The sequence below is a fragment of the Oryctolagus cuniculus genome, chromosome 19 (genome assembly GCF_051225735.1).
Source record: "Oryctolagus cuniculus isolate XC-2025 breed Fujian yellow rabbit chromosome 19, ASM5122573v1, whole genome shotgun sequence".
Lineage (NCBI taxonomy): Eukaryota > Metazoa > Chordata > Mammalia > Lagomorpha > Leporidae > Oryctolagus > Oryctolagus cuniculus.
Window position 1 is genome coordinate 53,455,885 of NC_142885.1, and position 7,240 is coordinate 53,463,124.

A 7,240-nucleotide genomic window follows, 5' to 3' on the forward strand; every position below is an offset into this window, starting at 1 on the left:
CCTTGGCTGGTACATTTCTACCTGCTGGACTGGATTTCCTCTTGAGTTCTGTAACTCTACTGGTTCATAGCCTAGACTTTGGTAATGAGATAACTGCCAAGATATGTTGATAAGGGAAAAGAAGAGGGGGCAGGAAGCAGGGTACATGGTGTGCAGTCATTTGTGAAAAACTCACAAAGATAAATACTTGTAGGCATTGCAGTTTGCATATTTTTTAAAAAAATTATTATTTATTTCGTTGAGAAAGAGAGAGAGAAAGAGAGATTCCATCTGCTGGCTCATTCCCAAGTACCCACAGTGGTCAAGACTGGATCTGGAGCCAAAGTCAGGAGCCTGGAAATCAACCCACATCTCCCATATGGGTGGCAGGGACTCAAGAGAGTCGTTTGGGGAGAGGGATTCGTCTTGCACTTGTTTGTACTGTGTGTAGTCGGATTGCTGGCCCCCAAAGGCATCCACATCCTAAGAACTGGGACCTGTAACTATGTTACTTTATGTGGCCAACGAAACTGGGCAGATGGGATTGCATTCAGGGTTTGGGGATGGGGAGATCATCCTGGGTTATCTAGGTGGGCTCCATATGATGACAAAAGAGTGCTTACAAGAGGGAGCTGGGCGCATCCGATTCGAGAAGAGTGACTGTGGAAGCTGGGTGGGTGGGAGAGAGAAGGGTGCAGGGAGAGAGACAGAGGGCGAGGGGCTGGAAGACGTCATGCTGCTGACTTTAAAGAATGGATGAAGACGCTGGCTCCGCGCCAAGGAATGCAGCAGCCTCTGGAAACTGAAAAGCAAGGCAGACATTCTCCCGGGAGCTTCAGATCTCCAGAAATGCAGGTTAATCTACCTGTACCGTTTTAAACCGCCAAGGCTGTAGGAATTTGTTGCAGCTGTCAAGGGAAGCAAACCCTCGGAAGTGGGATCCTTGAGAACGAATTCTCAGAATTATCTCCCACGGCCGGGTTTTCAAAAATGTCAATTCAAACGCATATTCAGCCCCCAAGCCCAGTCCTTAGGCTCCACTCCACGGAGAGGCCAGAGACGCGCGTCCTATTCAGGCAAGATACTGCTGAGCGGCTGGGGGCAACAGGTGGACACGGTGACTGCTCATCAAGGCAGGGATGGGGCCTCCACCCCGTGGGATGTTCCGCTGCCATTGCATTGATGAATTAGAGCCACGCCCAGTAATCTGAAGCTTGCCACAGGGTATTATTGAGTAAGCGGAGCAAGCAAGAAAGGGAAAAGTGTGTGTAAGAGGATTCTTTTGTTGTTAATAAAAGACAATACAAAAAACTTGCATGTGGATATTTTTGTTTGTAAAGAGTGTGTGTGTGTGTGTGTGCGTGCGTGTGTGTATGAGATATATGTATACGTGTTAGCGAGAAAGGGAGGGAGGGAGAGAGGGAGAGAGAGAGAGGAGAGAGGGAAAGGTGAGGAGAGAATAGAATTCTATAAGAATGAAGGCAAACACAGGAAGTCATGCACTTGACCTTTATAGATTACCTGGGAGGGACCTGTGGGAAGAGGAGGAATGAAAGAGGGAGAAGGAGCCAAGGAAGTAAGAAAAGACTGCTGTAAAAATGCCCACAAATCCGTGCGACACTGTGTGTGAGTGTGAGCATGCCTGCCAAGGGGGGACGCGCACGTGCAAGAGAGCCTCCCAAACCCGAGACCACAGCCATCTGAATGCGTTTGCCGTGGGCGGAGGAAGAGGAGTCCACAGGTGCCCACGGCAACACAAGCTCAGGCTCCCGAAGACTGACTTGGATTAGGAACTGCTTCTGCCCCTTTCCGGTGCGAGACTCGGGATAAGTTCCTTAATTCCTCTGACCCTCAACCTCTTCCTCATCCATAAAATGTGGATCTCAGGCAAGTCTGCCTCAAAGTGGGTTGCTGGGAGGAGTGACTATGAAATGAGGCCGTGTCTTCATAGAGCTTTGTTCCAGCCCGATCTGCCATCGCGGCTAAGGTACAGGGGTCATCAGCTCTCCAGGGCGAGTCTGGCACTCAGGAGCCAACAGAGTGGTGAATTGGCTGGCGCACAGAGACCTGGAAGCGTGGCTTGCCCTATCTGTGCTATGAACCAAGCTGTGGTCAGAGAGGGCATGGGTAGGAAAAGTCCAGGGTTCCTACCAACTCATGGCAGGTGTGGGGCTGACTTGTCAGGAGGCATCGTGCCCTAGCCTCATGGTCCCCTGGGATTGGTGTCTCTGGCTGGGAAGCCCTGGTGAGAGGCCAGTTTTCACTGTGTTCCCGAGGAAGGAGACTGTTCGCCCCGGTGGCACCTGGGCTAGGGCAGCAACACATCTGCAGGGCTCTGCAGCAAGTCCGGATGCAGCGGGAGGAGCCTGGTGCTCACCTGGCCTGGGACAAGCTAGGACGATGTCTGGAGGTGTCTGAGCAGACAGTGGGAGCCTCTGCTTCGTGGGCGTTGTCTCTCTCAAGCTCTCAAACCCTCAGCCTTCACGTACCAACCCCGCTCTCACCCTCATCTACTCTCATCATGCCTGATGGTTTCTCCATATTTTTATTTCCAAATTTTCTTTCATTTAAAAAATTGTTTCTCTTGTAAATAACATATAGCCGATTTTGCTTTTATAAAGCTAAAAGTCAAAGACTGGAGCATGAGGGAGTTTAACCCATTCAAGTTTATTGTAATCTTTGTTAAGCTTCATGGAGCTCTTGTCATCTTTTTAAATCTTTTTATTTTTTAATCTATTTATTTTACATATTTGTGGTTATCTCTTTTCTAACTTTTATGTCTCTAGCTACTTGGAAATTCTACATCTTATTTTAATTATGTTAATGCCTAACCTTAAGTTTTTAACAAACTTTCTGGGCTGATTTAATTTTTTTATTTTTTAAAATTAATTTGAGAGAAAGAGAGAGAGAGAGAGAGAGAGAGAGAGAGAGGATACTCCCGTTTCCTGGCTCACTTTCCAAATGTCTATAACAGCTGGGGATGGGCCAGAGACAATGCTGGGAGCCGGGCACTCAGTCCTGGTCTCCCATGTGGGTGGCAGAGACCCAACCACTCGAGCCGCCGGCTGCTGCCTCCCAGGGTCTGCACAAGCAGGAACTGGAATCAGGCACGGGGCTGGGACTTGGACCTGGGGCTCCAGTGTGGGGCTCAGGACTTAAATGCTAGGCCAGACTTCACCCCTTTCCCTGCTGAGCTGAGATTCACTAAGAGCTCATTTCTTACCAGGCACGTTCCGTTGAGTTCCTACAACATTCTGCATTTGTAAAACTCCGATTTTATAGAGAAATCTGCGTCAGAGGAGTTCATTACATGGAAGAATGCTCACAGGGTAAGTCCAGAGCCAGGCTTTGAACCCAGACCATTCAGCTCCATGGCTCACATGCACAACCACCCAGCTATGGCACCTGCACTTCTGTGTTAGCGTGAGGACTGGAGACCCGTGGACCTGGTCATCACCAACAGCCAGAAGCACGAGATACCGAGGGTGAGGGTCTTTAGGTATGAGACCACCCCACCCCTCACCCCCACAATTCTCCCACAGCCAGCCTGGGTGAACTCGGGCTGTGCAAATGGACTTTGAGTGAACGCGGCCTTGTCCTCTCATTCCCCTGGCCTCCTTGTCTGGACAGGGACTGCAGCCCAGACCTGTCCCTAATGAAGAGCGACCTGCCAGTTTCAACAAGATCTTCCTGCGGGGTGACGTGTGGCCTCTGGGATGAGACTGCTCCTCCAATCACGAGCTGTGGGAACCTGGACAGGCACCAGATTTCTCTGAGGCCCAGAGTCTTCAATCACAAAAAGAGATAATTACAGCCACGACCTCATATATTTGCTACAAGGACGAAATGCATAAAAAGTGCTTAGCACAGTGCCTGGCACACAGAAGTATTTATTAAATATTAACAACTACTATGTATCATTATGACAGGTGCTGCTTGTATCCAGAGTCACCATCTCCTGGATTCTGGTCTCCACGCACTGCCAACATAGTGGGGAGCCCAGCCACACCTCCATCTGTTTGTCCCCTGCGTACTCCTTCTCTACGGTTACGACACCCCAGTTTTATTCTTTAAAATTTTTAAAAGCATTTATTTATTTATTTGAGAGGTAGAGTTATAGACAGAGAGAAGGAGAGACAGAGAGAAAGGTTCTTCCATCTGCTGGTTCACTCCCCAAATGGCCACAATGGCTGGTGCTGGGCTGATCAGAAGCCAGGAGACAGAAGTTTCTTCCAGGTCTCCCACATGCATGCAGGGGCCCAAGCACTTGGGCCATCTTCTACTGCTTTCCCAGGTGCATTAGCAGGGAGCTGGATGGGAAGAGGAGCAGCTGGGACACAAATGGACACCCCTATGGGATTGCAGACACCACAGGCAGAGGTTTAGCTTACTATGACACAGCACCAGCCCACAGCTTAAATTTTTTTTTTGACAGGTAGAGTTATAGACAGTGAGAAAGAAAGACAGAGAGAAAGGTCTTCCTTCCGTTGGTTCACTCTCCAAATGGCCACCACAGCTGGCGCTGCGCCGATCCGAAGCCAGAGCCAGGTGCTTCTTCCTGGTCTCCCATGCAGGTGCAGGAGCCCAAGCACCCGGGCCATCCTCCACTGCCTTCCCAGGCCACAGCAGAGAGCTGGACTGGAAGAGGAGCAACCGGGACTAGAACCCGGAGCCCATATGGGATGCCGGCGCCACAGGCGGAGGATTAACCAAGTGAGCCACGGCACCTGCCCCCCACAGCTTAATTTTTTAAGGAACTTATTAACACATTAGATTCTCAGGATCACAGCGAATGCATAATTCCTACAACACAATTTCAGCGATTCTTATGTTAATGTGGTATTAATATAAAGAGAACAGAGTCCATGTTGTTCATAGACACAGTTCTAAGAATGTAATGATACTTCCCTTCCTCCCTCCCTCCTCTCTCTCTCTCTTTCTCCTTCCTCCCTTCCTCCCTCCCTTCCTGCCTTCGTTCTTTCTCAATTTTTGAAATAATATATTTTTAGTTTACATTCTAGACAAAGGCTTAATGCTCCACTAAATAAAGATTTCGACAAGTAAAAAAGTAAAAAGCCCACAGTTCGGGGGGAATAGAGGCGAGAAGCCCCAGCTTCGGATCCGGGGACTGGATAAAGTCCAACGTGCTGCTAGGAATGCCTCATCCTTAGACGTCAGCGATGCCACAGGCTTTGTTAGGACTCCTCCACGTCTCCAACTTGGAGAAGCCGGGATCGGCTGAAACCCACATTCAGGTCAGGCAAACACTGACACCAGCCGAGAAATTCATCCATACGAGGGGACTTCAAAGAGTTCCCGGAGAGGTGGGTGTTTAGCCCACAAGGTGTCCCACACGGAGGACCTGGCTTCCATACCGGCTCCAGCCCCCGCCTCCAGCGTCCTGCTAGTGCACACCCTGAGAGGCAGCAGCCATGGCTCCAGTGCCCGGGTGCCTGCCACCCACGTGGGAGACGTGGGTTGTACTGCTGGCCCAGCCCTGGGTGTGTGCACTGCGGGGTGAAGCAGCTGTTGGGGGCTCTCTCGCTCTCTCTGCCTCTCAAATAAACGCGTAGCAATTAATTATTTTGACAGTTAGTGGGGAAATGGAATTAAAAGATACATTTATTTTGGTGCAGAAACTTTGAAGCCCATGTGTAGTTTTTTCATGATTCACGTTTCCATGAGCACCCCTTGTAGCTGGAGCGGAAGGGACTTTCATTTTTAAGTCACTCTCCCATTTTCCTATTACGATAATGAGAATTGTTACAAGATTAGAATATTTGGAAGCAAGTAACTACATAAACAAGCACACCATCCACCGTTATGTAGATGAGTGCTTCTAGTTCCTTGTAGCCATGCATATTCAGCCTCTAAAGTAAGGTGTACTGGGGCCGGCGCTGTGGTGTAGCAGGTAAAGCATCCCATATGGACGTTGGTTCGAAACCCAGTTGCTACACTTCCGATCCAGCTCTCTGCTATGGCCTGGGAAAACAGTAGAGGATGGCCCAAGTCCTTGGGCCCCTGCACCCACGTGGGAGACCTGGAAGAAGCTCCTGGCTCCTGGCTCCTGGCTTCGGATCGGCGCTGCTCTGACTATTATGGCCATCTGGGGAGTGAATCAGCGGATGGAAGACCTCTCTCTCCATCTCCCCCTCACTCTGTCTGCAACTCTACCTCTCAAATAAATAAATAAATCTTTAAAAAAGAAATATGGGAACAGTATGTGAATGGGCGACTCACAAGAGAGTAAATATAAGTAACTAATAAACACATGGAAAAAGGAACTTTTCAAAAATATAAATAAAAACCGGGGCTTGTTAATCCTCCGCCTGCAGCACTGGCATCCCATATGGGCGCCAGTTCTAGTCCTGGCTGCTCCTCTTCCCATCCAGCTCTCTGCTGTGGCCTGGGAAAGCAGTAGAAGGTGGCCCAAGTTCTTGGGCCCCTGCACCCACTTGGGCGACCCAGAAGAAGCTCCTGGCTCCTGGCTTCGGATTGGCGCAGCTCTGGCCATTGTGGCCATCTGGGGAGTGAACCAACGGAAGGAAGACCTTTCTCTGTCTCTCCCTCTCTCGTTTCTTTTCTTTTCTTTTTTTTTTTAAGATTTATTTATTTATTTGAAAGTCAGAGTTACACAGAGAGAGGAGAAGCAGAGAGAGAGAGAGAGAGAGAGAGAAAGAGAGGTCTTCCATCAAATGGTTCATTCCCCAATTGGCCACAATGGCCAGAGCTGCGCTGATCTGAAGCCAGGAGCCAGGAGCTTCCTCCAGGTCTCCCACATGGGTGCAGGGGCCCAAGGACTTGGGCCATCCTCCACTGCTTTCCCAGGCCATAACAGAGAGCTGGATAATAGAGAGCAGAAGAGGAGCAGCCAGGTCTCGAACTGGTGCCCATATGGGATGCGGCGCTTCAGGCCAGGGTGTTAACCCACTGCATCGCATCTGTCTCTCCCTCTCACTATCTGTAACTCCATCTCTCAAATAAATAAATAAATAAATAAAAAAACAAAGGAAAAAAGCTTCATCTACCAAATTAGCATCGATTTTTTTAAAAAAAATGTTTATTATAATTTTATTTGAGAGAGAGTGAGACAAGAGGGGGAGTGAGAGAATCGAGGCAGAGAGAAAGAGAAACAAAGAGAGAGAGTGAGACAGAAAGAGACAGAGAGAGAGAGAGAGAGAGCGTCTGTCTGTTGGTTCACTCTCCAAATGCCTGCAGCCACTGGGGTTGGGTCAGGCCAAAGTTAGGAGCCGGAAGCTCC